General features: G+C 46.0%; 1 protein-coding gene and 1 long non-coding RNA gene across 5 annotated transcripts in view; both read left to right on the top strand.

Annotated features, from left to right (window-relative positions):
* Positions 1-16,868, top strand: part of TRIM44 (tripartite motif containing 44) — a 110,043-nt gene that overhangs the window by 76,861 nt on the left and 16,314 nt on the right. The gene's annotated exons all lie outside the window — the stretch shown is intronic.
* The window catches only part of LOC145716149 (uncharacterized), a 33,353-nt gene that overhangs the window by 11,996 nt on the left and 4,489 nt on the right, over positions 1-16,868 (top strand). Inside the window, exons 3-4 of the long non-coding RNA XR_014138591.1 lie at positions 1-2,986; positions 3,199-16,853. This is a non-coding gene — a long non-coding RNA (uncharacterized LOC145716149). The remainder of the gene's footprint in view (positions 2,987-3,198; positions 16,854-16,868) is intronic.

The raw sequence follows: 16,868 nt of genomic DNA, 5'->3' as shown, positions 1-16,868 counted from the left end.
TTCTTCCTAGCAAACTGGGAAGATGTCACAGATGGTGACCCATTCAAACCAGCAGCCTGCTCAGAGCTTTACAGCTGGAAGTGGATTGGGGAAGGGTGGAGAATGGACTCAGAATAGTAAACTCTGTTCATTACAAGGGGATTTGGAGCCACGGTTCGTTCACCAGGGGAAACTGTATGCTATATGACTAGTTATGTCCTTGGTCGGCATTGTGCTTTATTCTGTAAGAAGAGAGCTTTGCCACCATTCATTTCATTCTTCTGGTTCTAAAAAGAGCATGAACATAATAGAAATAAATTTGGCATATATTGAGGCCATATTTGGGGGCCTGTTCAACTTGGAATTTCATTTGTTCGTTCGTTCGTTCGTTCATTCATTCATTCATTCTCTCCCTCTCTGCAATCTAAAAGAAAGATTTAGTTTCTTTTTAACAGCCTCCTAGTCTTCAGCTATTCTGTATTCTAACTGCGGCTTCTTATTAGAGACTGCTGGTAAGGAGCAGAAACCCACCCAGACTAGTTCAGATCCACAGTGGGGCATGGAAAGGGCATTTCACAGAACCCCATTCAAGGAAGTGTTCCTGTGCCTGGTGGAGACAGGATGGGAACTGGTTAAGACTCTCAGGCTCCATTTTTGTCTGTCCTTCCTGCTTCTCTTTCCCCATGACAGAGCAGCCTCTTGTGTTTACTCCTGTCCCTCATCTTCCCTTATAATTCCTGCTCGCCCTGACACTGCTTCGGATCCAGCTGTACAGCGGTTTTCTGAGGCAGGATTCAAAATTGCCTCATCACAGTCTCAAGAGAAAACCCAGCTAATTCACGTCTAGTAATTAGCTGCCCTTGAGTTAGGTGGTCATACCTCACGCAGACAGCTCCAGTAACAAAGGGTATGTGGGGGTGGAGGAAGAGACCTGTGGTTTGCAGGGCTTCTCCTCCGCAAGGAGGGGGCAGGGCCCAGCAGAGTAAATTGGGAAAGGTAAGCAAAATTGAATGAAATTCTGCTATGCTACCCTAGAGGCAAACTAGTACATAATCTAAGATGATAATTTAGTCTTTCTTAACACAGTTTTTGATAATTAGACAAGAGAGTACCCCTAAGTGCCTACATCTAGTGTCCCATCGCAGACAAATTCCATTCCATTTCTTATTCAGCTAACATTTCACAGAAAAACAGAATAGTGATCACTCATGTGGCTCCTAATAGCACACTGTCTTCATTTGCTGTGACCTCTTACAGGCCAGGGTGTATGAGAAAAACAATTTGAAATCTCAGGAGCTACTTCCATGTCTTGCTAATTGGGTGACTATGAACAGTTCCAACTTCTTAGAACATGTTCCCTGATTCACAGAATGGGCTTGACTTGTTCCTCACCGGCCTCCCTGGGTGCTTTGCGAGGAGCAAATGATAATTTTGTGAATAGTAGAGCACTGTACAGATGAAGTCAGTTATTAATAAATTATGTTAGAGACAGTAACAAAGATACAGTTTTTTTGTTTGGCATTTAACATGAGGTGCTAAGGAATAGACCCTCTGGCATCTGCTTACCTAAGGCAGGCCATGGCTTCAGGCAAGATCCGTAAACACCAAGTTTCTGGCTCTCCACCTTTACGTCTCAGGGCTGTCATCAAGCACTTGGAGTTCCTTGGATGAAAGGTGTAATGAAAGGTACTAGGTGCATGTGCCTCCATCAGTGTGCATATATCGTCATGGCTCCGGGTCATGATAGAGGGCCTTTTGTTCATTTTGGAGGTGGTAATGTTTTAATCATTATAATGGTGTTACATGGGCTGTTTTCTGGGGTGCTTCTTTTAATTAGATGGTGATGGTGAGGAAGAAACATGGATCACAAATTATTTCCATTTTGCAAACAAGTAAAAAAAAACTGAATAATTTGTTGAAGGTCATTCAACTAGTAAGTTCAATAGCTAGGATTCAGTCCAGTTCTGCCTGAATCAGATTCCCACATTTTTCCACTATGCGTCACTGCCACCAGATCTTAGAGCTCAGTTTAGTCCAGTGATTTCTAATAGGGGCTCTCAAATCCCAAGAGGATCTATGAAGCTAGAAATAAAAGTCTGTGGACTGTTTTCAGTATTTCAGAAATTGTAATGGGAAATCTTCCATTTAACTATAACAGGGCATAGTTATGTTAGCTGTTTCCCCTCCTTCTGACCTAATTTGTCAGTTATTGATTATTTAATTCATACAAGAAAACTAATTAAATATTCAAAAATGCTATTTGTTAGACCAGATTTTCTAATTCTGAAGCCCCTGGAGGGCATATAGGGGTCATTAGTGGTTAAAAAATTGTGAAATATAGTCTGATCCAAAGACTGTAAACTGATGGGTCATCAGCCAAATCTAGCCTAAGGAAGTGTTTTGTTTGGCTTATAAAGTATTTTTTTAATTTATGAGTTACCAGCATTTAAAAATTGGACAATTCCACATCAAAAAATAGATATTTTTAGCTTCTTTTGAAAATTCAAACATTCTGACAATATTAGATCCATATTTTCCCATGACATTGGCCAGCCGGCCCCTTAGATAGGGCATGCTCTTTCCAGTTTACCAGTCTTCACCTGGCCCAGTTTATTCATTTGTTCACATTACCTGCCAGATCCCTAGAAGCATCTGTGATGTCTGGGCTAGTCCAGTCTCCTCATTTTGTTGCTTGGTTTTATTTTTTTATTTTTTTTAAAGATTTATTTATTTGACAGAGAGAGACACAGCGAGAGAGGGAACACAAGCAGGGGGAGTGGGAGAGGGAGAAGCAGGCTTCCTGCCGAGCAGGGAGCCCGATGCGGGGCTCAATCCCAGGACCCTGGGACCATGACCTGAGCCGAAGGCAGGCGCTTAACAACTGAGCCACCCAGGTGCCCCTTGTTGCTTGGTTTTAAAGTTAAACCCATTCCCTGGTTGTAATCACTCACATCTTTTGTACCCTGTACAGTTTTGTGCCTTGGTCTTCTTATGTTGTTATTTTAAGGTCTTTCTTTTTTTTTTAAAGATTTTGTTTATTTATTTGAGAGAGAGAGAATGAGAGAGAGCACATGAGAGGGGGGAGGGTCAGATGGAGAAGCAGACTCCCTGCCGAGCAGGGAGCCCGACGCGGGACTCGATCCAGGGACTCCAGGATCATGACCTGAGCCGAAGGCAGTCGCCCAACCAACTGAGCCACCCAGGCGCCCATATTTTAAGGTCTTTCATACCACCTTGTCTATTTGGCTGTACTATATCTTTGAGAACAGGAGCCACATGCTCATCATCAGTTCAGCAAGCACTATTGGCATAGTTTGGGGGGTTGGGAATGCAAAGAAGAGTAAGATGGAAATCCTATCCTGAGGAAGATCACAGCCCAGCCTTGTTTCTTTTTAATTCAGGAAAGCGGCTGTCACCTTGGTAAGTACCAAATGCATGTTCAAGGCCTAACTTAACTGGAGTATTGTGATTAACAGGGTGGGGTTTGATGTCAGAAAGATAGGTCGGAGCACTGACCCACCCTTTATTGCCCACTTAAGCAATTTATGTAAACTCTCCAGCTTTAGTTTTCTGGCCTATTAAATGGGGATAATCTTGATGCCTGTGGGGTGAAATGCAGATTGAATGACCTGATGCTCATAAGGGGTTAGGCATGGTGCTTAACATTTGGTAACTGCCAATGTGTGCTGATTCTGATTACTAGGGCTAGACATGCAGTTGGCACTCAATTAATGCTTGTTGAATTAACAGATGAGTGGGCAGAATAAATTCAGTGTGAAGAATTGACTGTGTTTAAATAGGCAAATAGCTGTCAAGGATGATGTCACCAAAAGTGTCTGTGGCAGGCCTGGAGAACACAGATTTTTGATGGCTTTGAATGTTCTGGTTTTAATGAGCCTAGAGGAAGCACATGTTGTGGCTCAGCACCCAGAGTTTTTTAAAGCGGATTTATAAGCTTACCTCTGTGGAATAACATCAACCCTCGGTTTAATATAAGTTGATACAAAGTTGAGAAGAGAGGAATAAATCTCTACTAATCTTGCAAAGTAGACTTGTGCTTAGTGTTTTGAAAATGTACTCAGGACTTCAAAATTGGCCAGTAGGCTAAGACTCCCTGAAACAGCAGGTAGACGGTATCTCTGTGAACAGTCATCATGGTTGCTAAGGTGACTGCCCAAATGGGAAAAAGCATCAGACCACTTTCCCAGAGCTACTGGACTGCTTCCTCTTTTTTACAGCCTTAAAGGACAGGCTGAGGGGAACAGATTTACTTACTGTGTGCTATCACTGTCTCATTTAATTGTTATACTGATCCTCTGAAACACTTTACTATACAGATGACAAAACTGAAGCTCAGAGAGATTAAGGGACATGTTCCAATTCTCGTACATCTTGTAAGCGGCAGGACAGGACAATGGTTCTTTCCATAACCACACAGAGCCTCTCAGAGCCAACCTCACCATCTCAAAGTATTCATTGTGGCCACCAAACCCATCCTCATTCCCACTCCCAAAAGGAAGCTCAAATAAAGGCCAGCAAAGTAGATTTACTAAGCTGCTCACTTTCTTCTTACTTCTATTCAGCACATGTTTTTTAAGCATCCATATTATGCCCCGCACAGCTCCTGTTGCTGAGGATACAGGGTGAACAAGACAGAGATGAGGTCCTTTCTCAGGTAGAATTTAACTCCAGTGGAAAGAGATAGACCAAAAAACAAAAACAAAAAAAGAAACAAAAGCACTGGTAAACCACTAAATACACAAAATAATCTCAGATATCATTGTTAGGAAATGAAATAAAATGATTTGATTAAAAGGGACCGGAGAGAAGAAACTACTGTAGACAAGGTGTTCAAAGAAGAGCTGAGGAGGCCACTTCGGAGCTGAAACCTGACTGAACAAAGGACCTAGTCAAGCAACAGTGCGCACGGGGAGCATTGCAGGCAAAGGGAACAGGAAGTTCAGACTAGAGGCTGGCCTCTGGTGAAGACCACCTCACCTCTTAGACATTTTTTAATGTGCTTAACAGAGCAGTGTTTCTGATATATAATCTGAATGATGATATTTTATTGTTTGATACTATTATTTTTCTGGGTATTTTGGCAATGGGGCTAGTAATCTTACTTTAAGAAAGCTGTGATCTATACAAGTCACGGACCTAAGTTGGCTTTATAGGAAAAAGGTGGACACAGGGTTTACATCTGTTTCCTGGGAGAGAACCACATACCCTAGGCTCTGCCTGGGCAGTGGAGCACTGCATTCGAGGCTGGTAAGGATCCAGATATGGCAGGATCAGCGGGAAGCCTCTAGAAGCCCCAGTCACACAGAACTTAGATACCTAGGAAGGGAGCCGCTGGATGATGTGAACATTTGTTTTGGTGCCAAATGAGATTATTCCCAGGATGTTTTTGGTTATCACAAGGGGTAAATTCTAAAACAACAAAGAGGGAAATAAAATTATATATATATTTTTTTGTAGAAAAGTAGGGACTAAATACACAGCCTAAAATAATTTAGGGAGTAGAAATAGGGGGAGTACCATGAACTCAAACAAGGTTCGAGTGGAATAACTTTTAAAACAGTAAAAACCACTGCCTAGACCAGTACTTCCCTAACCTAGACACCCTGAACATAGTAATAGGAATTAGAAAGCTCTTTACCATGTTTCAGAAATATGAATGGGTAATAGAGCTAGACAGGCTATCATTTACTCCGTGCCTTTCAGGTCACTCTTTCATTGGCTTATTCAGTATTGCAACAAACCCTTAATGAGATATCCACTGTGTGCCAGGTATAATGCAAAGTGCTAGGAAATTTTTTAAATGACTAAAATAAGAATCCTTGCTGTTGAGACATTTTAACCATCTGGAGAACAAAGAAACAAGTAAATGGATCATTACAAAGCAGTGTAACATGTACCAATAGAGGTGTTTATGGAGTGTTTTGAGAAGTCCACACAGTGGGGCTAGGGATAGGGTTTTGGAAAGCTTCCTAGAGGAGATCTTACTAAATCTAAGTTTAAAGGACATATATAAATTAGCCAGATGCGTCCAAGGGAATGAAATTCTTGGCAGAGGAGTGATCATATATTTATATGAAAGACTTTTAATTCTCCAGAGTACTTTTATGCATCGTATCAGAATTGTGTTCAGCTTTGAGGAAAACTCTGGTATCAGTAGCTTAAGCAAACAGAGGTTTATTTGTTTCACCTATTAAGTTTGGAGGGAGGTGACTGCTGGCTTTGCTTCAGTGCCTAATGATGTCAATACTGCCACGTGTCTCTGAGACTCCCTGGGCTTGTTGCCTTATGATTGAAAAGGGGCTGCAGCTTTGAGTATCGTATCTGTGTTCAAGCATGAAACAGCGGTCAGAAAAAGGGCCATATCTATTAATCAGAAAAGTAAACATATCCCCAAGGAGCACCCCCACCCAAACCAGAAGACTTATCCTTCCATGTCATGGGCTTGGACCAGGCACATGCCCCCTACCCCGCACTGCAGTAGAGGCTTTGTGTGCAGATACTTAACCCTTCTACCCTCCAGAGTAGAAACCAGCAAGGGAAGCAAGTTAGCAGTCACTAAATCAACCCAACAGTAGTATCTGCCACACACATTTCATTTTACTTGCTCCTCATGATAAGCTTATAAGTAGGAAGAGCAGGTGTTATTGGCTCCACTTTAGAGAAGAAGAAACTGAGATCCTGCAATCACAGAGCTGTACCTTTATGTAGCAATAATAACACAAAAAATGAAAGCTAATGTTGATTGTGTGCTTAGTACAACCCAGACTATGCTAAGCACTTTGCATTGTTCTCTTACTTCCTCCTCTTGCAGTCCTGAGAGGGAGGCTCTCCTTATTTGATAGGTGAGCAATCTGAGGTGTAGGGAGATGTTGGCCTAACTCGCATGGGATCACAAAGCTAGCATAGCGCAGAGCCGGGACTCCAATGTCAGTTCTCCAGAATGCCAGCCAGATGCTCTTCTTGCCTCTTCTACCTTTAAACTCTCGTAACTGTCTCCCTGTGGATCCAGTAAGTGTGCCATCTCACTGTAATGGCCCAGAGCCCTTGAAGCCACCCCATGCCCCTATTACTCATGTTAATTTATTTGACCCACTCCTGTTTCTTCATTATTGCTTTTATGAACAGAGAATCCAGCAACACATTATTTAAAATGTCCTGCCATTATGAATGCATTTCCTTTCATTGTAATAGCACCGACCATAATGAGTACATTTTGTATCCGTGCAGATGTCACTGGTGTTTTTGATGCTCCATTCTAATTTATGTTGGAAAATGAATACCTAAAGTATTGCCCAGGCTCCCATTACTCCAGAGGAAATGAGGGACACCCTGTGTGTATGCATATGTTTTTGCATTCATGCAGCAGATAGAATGTTTTGGTCAGAATGAATTGTGTGCCTGAAATGAGTCTGGCCCTTTCCTGGAAGGACACACTGGAGGTAATTCGCCGTGCATGTCAGCAAACCTGTGCAAGCAGGTTTCTTTATGAATGTGTGTTTGGGCCAGCTGAAGGGGCACAAATTATAGTCCGATTTTGTTAGAAAGGGAAGATGGAAAGCTTAGCTGATTGAGGGATCCAGGTTCTGGGGTATCCCAAGATGATCTTGCCTTCATGTGCACAGCCGGCAAGGTTGCTATTATGCTTGGTGCCAACAAAATCACCCCATCAGTCAGCCACACACTGTCACTGCCTTTTTGACATTGAGGGTGAATAGTGACACAGGGCCCCTGGGGAACATACGGTGCTTGGTTTGGGGCTAGTTGCATGAACTGATCTTTACGTTGAGAGTCTGTCTGTGAAGTAGAGGGGTGATCATAGGCATAGAATTTGAAATGCCAGATTGTGGTAGAATGTGGCTCCTTTGTGGAGAGAGGCTGAGGTACTCAGCTATCCAAGAAATGGTTTTCCCTATGTTTGAAACAATATGTGGGCCATAAGTCTCTAGACCTTGAGCCTGTCTGTCTGTCGGGGATACTTAGGGTGGTATCTTTTTAGATACATCTATGCCAAATATTTCCAAGGCTCAGGATTGCGGTGGTGAAAGGGTACCTGGAAGATAATCTGTGAGACCCATTCTTAGGAATCTTCATTCATAACTAAGCTAAAAAGGAGGTAACACGGTGGTTTACAGAATAGAAGAATAGCCTAAATGTCTATAAAATCCTACATTTTTATATCACCTATTCCAGCTAAATCTTTTAAATATCAGGAGTTGCCCCTTGATAAAAATTGTCTACTCAGTTTAGGACTACTGACTTAGTATACACACAGATATGCAATATACACATAGATGAAGGGGTCTGGAAATGTTTTTCTTTTAACAGAAAAGGGCAAGACCCTTTCTAAAATTTGGCTTGGGGGAGAGCAGAATTTTTCTTTATATCTAAGTGATCTTAAATCGCACCAGGTTTTTATTGCTAAAAAATCTATCAGAATCTAGACTGGAATTTCAATATTTGTCCTTTTCTGTTTCATAGGGAATGCTTTCCCCTCCGAGTCTCTGCAGCCTTAACTTTTGCACAGTGCATCACCTGGCTCTTCTGTCAATACCCAAAAGACAGACTTGAAAGAACTAGTTTTTCCAAATCTACCTAGAAATCTAAGCCCAGATAAGACCAATGGAATAACCTTAAAAGTTATTGTTCTTTGCTTCCTCGATGCCAGCAATCTACTAACACTTGTCCTATACTGAAAAGTCTACTGTTTTATAGGAGATTCTGTAGGAATATTGTGTTTAAAACACAAATGGATCTGGTTCTGAGTTGAATTTCTGAGTCCCATATTCTCCATTATTGCAAACTCAAATGCCAGTAATGCCCGCTGCAGCCTCTAAAAGGGAACAGCAAGAGGCAAACACTTTTGGAGCTCTGCATGTCTGGGCAGTCTGTGCCATTGTTCACCATTTGCTCAGGGGCAGCGATGTGAAGCACATTTTACTTTTGCCCAGGGGCAGGGTTAGTCTCTGAAAGGAGTGCAGAAACGGTGCAGCTAGAAGCCGTGTCCTACAGCGGTGGCTTTAGGTTTCCATGGACAGATCACAGAAGAAGATGCAGTTTACCACCAGAGCCGTTTTGAGTCAGAAGTGTAGGAGACTGAAACCCAAGAACCTCTGGGTCTCCACGCCACTGTTGGGGTTAGAGTGGGGAACCAGGGTGAGAACAAAGTATCTGCCCGGTGCTCCTTCCGGTAGCTGCTACCTGCTCGGTGAAGCAGGCGGGTAAGCCTGGGAGCCAGCCTGCACTGCTCTCCCGAGGAGCCGCCCATCTGAAGAGGGTACCTCTAGCAAACGTGCCTTCAGGGGACTATAGAACCAGAGGCAAAGCCATTTGCATTAATTCATCCTACACATGTCTTTTGCCTCCTAAAATGTTCAGGGTTCCTGCCATATGCGTATATAAGTTTCTGGTCTCTAAATAGCTGTGCTTAGAGTCTACTCTGAGTTGATTGAGCAGCAAGGGAGAGGACCAGGCCCAGGGAGAATATGGCTTGCTCTTTCCTGAATCAAGTTGTCTGCACTTCCACGGCCATTCTGTTATAGTTGTCCTTAGCCATGAAACAAATGCAAGGGCTTTACATTTTTCCTCAACAGTAAATGGCACCAACTGAATGAGAACAGGTTGATGCCAAATCTGTGTGTTTTTTGAAACCGTTTATCTGAAATAAAGCAGAAATTACTCTTAATAGCTATCATTTATGTTGACCTGTGCCAGCTATAACTAAGGACTCTAATAAGTATCTTATTTAGTGTTCACATAGGGTTTATTGGACCCATTTTACATGAGGATTTAAAACATAGAGAGGAAAGTGACGTTCCCAACGTGACAGTAGCTACTTATTTCAGAGCCCAGTCCTTCCCTTTCACATGGTCGTTGACAACTAGAAGACTGAAGAAAGAGTCCCTCGAAGAGACTCCGCTAGCCCACTTAAGAGAGCTGAGTTCCCTCCTCCTTTAAGCAAGTGCACAGGAAAGGCCACGGGGCTCCCCACACCAGCCACGCTAGTGCCTGATGCACCCTGCGGTAAGAGCTGCCGGCAGGCGGCTCAGCACCATGCACACCCGGCAAGGGGCCCAGCCCAGCCCAGCATTGTCTTTGGTGGGAAGAACAGTGGCTTTGCCGTGGGACAAACCTGGGCTCCAAACGTGAACAGGTCACTGACCTTTCTGAGCCTCAGTTTCCACATCTGTAAAACGGGGAGGCATAATGTCTTCTTCACAGAGATGCAGTCCACGTGGGATGAGAGATTGTATATAACTACCAAATATGATGCATGCTCACTAGATGATTTTTTAAAAAGATACATAGTGCTTAAAATGTCATTTTACTCTGTGTTAACAAAAGGTTTCCTAGGCACCCTGAAGTGTTTTGGCTCCAGCAGGAGCAGGGTTGAACGATGCAGTGTTCTGCAGTTTCCCCAAAGGCAGGTTCATTCTTTAGAACCAGTTCTGCTTTTTATGGCCTGTTTTTCCCTCCAAGGTCGGAGGTGGGCCGATGCCTTCCCTTCTGCCCTCCCTATCCTATAGCTCTTCCCCAAGAATTCTCTCACCTCCCTTTTATGATTTCCTTAAGTGCTTTTGATGGCTGCTTGACACTAGAAAGATATTTCCAGCAGGCATTAGTTTGTAATTGCCGCTTGTTGCTTGATGTGAACTTGTGGCTGGCTTCTGGGAAAGCAGTGGGGCCTGGAGGGGGGAGGCAGGCTCTGCGCCCGCAAAGTGAGGCGATGGGCCCCCGATCGGCTGGCGGGCCACCAGAGGAGGGGCTCCACACATCCCCTCATGCCTTTTGCCACCTCTGTCCTGCGGGCCTGGAAGTGTACCGGTAGAGGATTATGGTACGGGCAAACTCCCACATTCTTAGCCCCAACCAAAAAAGCAAAACAGAAACACAGATAAAGACCAGAGGCTGCTAGGAGTACACGTCCGCAGTGTTTGTGTTACCACTGAGAGAAGGAATGCGGTGTCCTTAGGGTCACCCTGGATGCACCAGAGCCAGCCAGCCCTCATTCCGGGGCCTGCCATCTGGGAACCTAGGCAGCCTCCCACTAAAACCTAAATAGGACTGTCCTCACCAAGGGGAAGGTGATTGAGGTACAAGAAATGGAGGCAAAATGCGAATCCCTTCTATCTTCATTTCACAAATAGACTCACAGCTGCTAAGCAGGGTTGGAAGTGTTGAGTCACAAGATACGCCCTCGAGCAACAGCTCTTGGTCTAGAGGAGGAAAAGCCAAGAATCCTACAGGGTTAATCCCACCGCAAGAGACACGCGGAGTAGCCGGTGACCAGTGCCAGGGAAATGCCTTTCATGTCAAGTGCTTCGTACCTAGTCATGTGCCCCTGGCTCCCTTGTACCTTACGGTCTGTGCCCTAAACCCCACAGCCAGGACTTTACGAAGAGGCTTCGGTGCCCACCACTGTTCACAGCCTCCATCCTGATCTCAGGCCTGTCCCCCTTGCACTCCACTTCCCGGCCTGCCTGGCCCTTCCCAAGCTTGGACTTTGTGATGTATTGTCCTGTTCGTGGACACGGCTCACTGCTTAAGGCTGCCACCCTGCCCCTCGCGCCAGCTCTGCCCCTGCCGCGCATCCATGGCGGTCGTTAGTGCGTATTTCCCTACGGAGGCAGCCTCTGGCTCGGCTGGCCTCACCGGCCCTCCAGACTGTACCTGTGTCCCGCTCCCCCGGGAGCAGTAGCACACCACTAAGGTCCCCGCGGCCCTATGGGCCGCACCAGGCTCTGTGAGTCTGAGGGGTGAATACGGAATAGTCTCTGGAGGCCAGAGGGTTCCGCACAACGTGCGTGGAGGACGTACCTTTGAAGGCCGGGTCTGATTTGGGTAGGCCAAGGGAGAGGATACTGCTATTCCAGGCTGGAGCAAGAGAGGTCCTTGTTGTGACTTGTTAACAGCTGTTAAAGCCGTCAGTGTGAGGGAGGAGTTTAGAACTGGAGCTGCCACCGAGATTTAAGGATTATCTGTGGATTTCAATGCCATTACTGTTCTTCACTGGAGGGGAGGGGAGGAGGAGTTGGAATGAAAGAGAAAATAAAGCCTCTAATACAGAGTTATGTCAGATTCATGGAGTCCTACCCTCCTCCTCCAGGCAGTTTTTTCATTCCTATGGTGGGCCTGATTTGCGCGTCTGCTTTTAACCCCCAGCAGGAGCGCCCTTTACAGCCATGTTGTGACCGTTCGTTCCAGTTGAGATGAGTAAGAGCTAAGTGGGTGAGCATCTTTTCTTTTCCAGAGACTGGTCGTTCCCACGTTGGTTGCTGGTCCCCTACAGTTAATCTAGCCCCATTTCTAAAGCCTGGTCTTGCCGTTCTCTCCAGTGGGCAAGAAGAGGTATAGGATTAGCCACCAGAGCCCTTCGTCCCAGCAGCACTCCAAGCACTGCAGCAGTCAGACTTACATCCTAAGAGCAACAGCCCAAAGGCAATTATGTGAGGTAAAGGATGTGTTAACCTTATTGTGGCAGACATTTTAAAGCCTCTATACTACGTGTGCCAGATTATGAGAGCGTACCTTAAACTCGCACTGTGATACATGCCAGTTAGAGCTCAGTAAAGCTGGGGGAAGTGAGACCCCAGAGATCGGAGAAGCAGTTTGGGAAGGAAAAGAACCTAGTCCTTCCAGCTGAGCGTAAAGCGAGCAGTTCCGTAGGCTTTGCTGAAACTCCCATCTACAGAATTGTCCTCTTTTTTTAAACTTCTTTTTTTTCTTTCTTGCATGTATTTCAGTCAAGGGCCCTAAAAATAGTTCGTAGAGAGGAGTGACTCTATTGTTTCACAGCAAATGTTTTTTAATTTAAAAACAACCCCGAAAGGATTCACTCATCTTTTCCCCAAAGTGGTTAGCTGGAATGTTTATTTTGCTGTCATTCCCTCCCTCCACCCCTCTGGCCGGCTGAGTGAAGACTGCAGTAGAACGTTTTAAATAGCGAGTGGGTGAGTGGGTGGGGAAAGCAAAAGATCTCTACGTTTCTTGTTAATTTCTCATGCCGACGTCGAAGGGCCGTCTGATACGTGTACTATCCTATATGCGATGGAGTTCTGATTGGGACTCAGAAGTGAGAGCCCGAGCCATCATCTAATCCAGGAAGGAGGAAGGGAGCAGAGCAAGGTGGAGTGGAAGTCTGATGTGTCAGGCACTGTCTTACACACCATTTCCTGAGAGAAGCAGTCACTTCAGGAGCATTTACCATGTGCCATATGCTTTTACTTTCATAAAGAACCTGGAATCATCAACCCTGTTTAACTGATGAGGAAACTGAGGCCCAGTGGAGTAAGTTTTGCCCAGGGGGACCCAGTTAATAAGTGGGAGGACTGGATTCAAACCTTGGTTTCTCTGTGCCCTTCCTGCTCTTCTCTGTCTGAAAGCCAGGGTGAAAAGTCTGACAGCAGTGAGCCATCTAGATTGTAGACATTTACCTCTCAACTCCGCAGCTTTGGAGGGTGACTGGGCCTTATTCGATACTAAGGGGAACATTCCCCTGGTGCCCTTTGGGGTATTTGGATTATCTTGCTCTGGCTAAGCCCTGAAATTGGGCCAGTGAAGAGCAATTGCTTTTCAGGTATCATGAGTAAATGTTATGACATCTGATTTGTGTTGAGAAGTGAGCCATAATCAAGTTCTCCTGCAAATGGATGGGACAGGTCTGAAGTGGTGGGACGATGTCATTTGAGTGTCACAGCTGAGCTGGCCTCAGAAAAAAACAGGAGGAAGGCAGAATGTGTCTTTAATGATCTTTATGTGCTTCCTTCAGCACCCTCTGCTTAGACCCTAAACCTGGCCCTTTAAAGATGAGCATTTCTCTTTCCCTAGCAAAACTTAACCATCTACCTTGTCCCATCAGCTTCTAAGAGGACAGCTGGCTCACCCAGAAACTCATCTGTGTTCAAGTGGCGTATGGTAGCCCCATGACCTACTCTTGTCTTATGATACCTACTGATTTTTTCATTCTGGGGGCTCAGCCAGAAGTGCAGTACCTCAGACTAAAGAAACAGCTTTGATAAGTTCTTCAGGTTTAGTGGTTTATGGGGAGATGTTTTGAACATGACAAAGGCCACAGCTGCCTTTTACCCAATGTCATATGTGCCAGTACCTAGGGCAGCCCTTTGATTCAGAGCAGTGGGCTTTGTTCAGTCTTGAGATTGGGTGATGATATGCGAAGGGTGGAGACCTGCAGTGTCCCTTCCTCTTTTCTCTCTTTGTTTTGGGCTCTCTCCTGTTTGGTGTGTTCATGTGTTTTAGGTCATCTTCTTCTCTTCTGGCCAGGCTAGTGCCTGTCTGTCATCTGACAGAACTGATGTGGAATCCAGGGAGAGCCTCTGGTAAGATTGGCTGAATGTAAATTGGATGTGATGTTCATCTCCTTGGCTCTCTGCACCCATAGGGGCAGATTCCTACAGTCCAGACCTAATGGCTGTATCACGAGCTTTTGCAAGAGTAGGGTGGGGATAGCTTTCTTACCTTCTCCATTTCCTGAGGGGTCTCCTAACAAGAGTGTTCACTGCAAGGGCAGGGATAGGACAGAGTAATGAATAGGGAACCAGGCCTCCATCTGAATGGTTTCCTTTTACAAACCTCTGCTTCGTAGTTACACTCAGAGAAGGTGAGCTGGTGGGGGTGCCTGAGTTACTGATAGGCACAAGAAATCTCCTTGTAGTTCGCTGTCTCCCTAGTTCCAAGCCCTCTCACTGTCCCCGGCATAGGCCTTAGACTCTTGGACAAGTGAGTCTGATTTTGGTGAAGAAGGAGCCCTCGGCTGTGCTTGGGAGTGCGTCCGCTCCCTGCAGACCCCGGCACCATACATGGGTGCCTCGGGTAGCCTTCCAAGCTGAGAGTCAGACTTGCACTGATGCTCCACAGTCGCACTGGAGCAGCCCGGTGCCCGCCTGGCCGCCACGCAGGCTTTATGTTGAGCCACCGCTGGCTGTTTGTCTTCTCTTGCTTCTCTGAGATATCTGTGTGTGCCACCTCGGGGAATGCCACACGGAACCCAGGCTATTTTAAACATAGGCCTGGTTCCCACTGTGCGTGCCGGCAGTGCGGTAGACGCCACGTGGAGCCCTGACGCCCTTCTCATCTCCTGCTCGTCCCGCCCACACGCCTCCCATCTTCCGAGGAGACGCTTCAAGCGTGACCCCCGGAGAGCAGTATTGGGAGCTGCTCGGGAGATACTCTGTCTCTTGGGGCGCCCCCTCACACTCTGTGTGCAGCCGCTGTGAGCGCCTCACGGCTCCCTGGACGTGCTGAGCAGGCGCATGTCTTCAGGACTTTGTTCAGGCTGCTCCCCCCACCTGCCATGCCCTCCTCTCGCCCCATGGGCTTCCTGGAACATTCCAATCCATCTGCCCACATTGCGTGGCAGTCTTTGCTGACTCTACAGGTGGAATTTACCATCTCTTCCTCTTCTCATAGAGCACTGGCTGCATTCTTTGCCAGTCCGAGAGCTCCAGCTGAGTGCCCTCTGTCTTCCCCTCCCTGGCATGTAGTGGGGGCTCAGCCATCGTGAGGTGAAATAGAAGCAGTCGGCTTAGGGATGGGGAGCAATCTAAAAACAGTTGAATTTGGTAGAGTGCCCATTACTTGGTAGTAAGCAAGCTAAACACTTGAGCTCATTTAGTATTCCTGTCCACTCTAGCAGGGATATCCTGGTATTTCCCGTCTCGGTTGCCCTTCAGCACACATACGCCCATCGTTCTCTGTCCAGCATCCTGCTTTACCTTCTCCACAGTACTTTCCTCTATTTGAAATTATCCGTTTCCTTGTTTATTAGATGTCTCCTTCACTAGAAGTGAAGCTCCATGAGAATTGGGACCTTGTCAGACTTGCTCACTACCGTGATGCCAGTGCCCAGGACAGCGCCTCATATCCTGTGGGTGCTCAATAAGCATTTGTTCACTGAAATAGTGAATGAATGCATGACACCCTGTGTCACAGACAAGCAGATTGAAGCGTACAGAGGTTCAGTAGCTGTGCCAAAGTCACCCAGCTCAGAAGGGCCTAGATGGGAATCCTGGTGTTACTCCAGCGTGGACGATCCTAACAGATTATACTACCTCCTTTAGGCGTTTTCCAAGAAAATAGGTCTTATGCTCTTAGGAGAAAAGTCTGCTTTTCTTCTGGTCATAGTTACTGCCTTGAAGGCCAGTCTTCCCCACCTTGCACTTTACCTGCTAACTCCTTTCTCCTAGGCCAGTGCAGGTTGTGTGAGATCCTGTGTGACAGCCACCAAAATGCCTCCTAAGTGCCAGGCGTGGTGCTAAACACTGGGGGTAAAATGGTGAATGGGAAGCGGAGTCAGCCTCCCAGGAGCTCAAGCGGCAAAGACATTTACAATATAACCACACCAAGGGGTGCTGAATCCCTGAACCCCAGGAGGCGGCAAGGACAGAGCAGGGACCCATCAGACTACCTTCATCGTCAGTTCTCCGTAGGCAGACAAGGGAGCATCATCCCAACTGAACTCATATTTTGTATCTTCTAGTGGCGGGCGGGGGGTGGGGGTGGGGAATCAGCTGAAGCCTTGGAAGAGTTTCTCTGCATCCTAATTAAAAGAGTGAGAAGTGGGTGCCTCTCACCTCAGGACAGGGTTGAAACTGAAACTGGTATCTGACCCAGAGACCTTCTGCCCTGAGTCCATGGGACGGTGTCTTGGGACTGTGTGCCAGAGCCCACAGGAACCAAAGCAAGAATCCGAGGGAAACCACTACATTGCAGCCAGGTGGCTACAGGAATGTCCCAGGCAGATCACAGTTGTAAACGCAGAAGACATCTAGCCATACCCTTTTTTTTTTCTTTTTTTTTTTTTTAAAGAGACTATTGGGATGCCCTAAAGCAGGGACGAGGTTTTCTGGTAATTG

Source organism: Leptonychotes weddellii, chromosome 11 (assembly GCF_054177405.1).
Source record: "Leptonychotes weddellii isolate Sample4059 chromosome 11, ASM5417740v2, whole genome shotgun sequence".
Lineage (NCBI taxonomy): Eukaryota > Metazoa > Chordata > Mammalia > Carnivora > Phocidae > Leptonychotes > Leptonychotes weddellii.
This window is presented reverse-complemented; position numbering and strand designations above follow the sequence as displayed.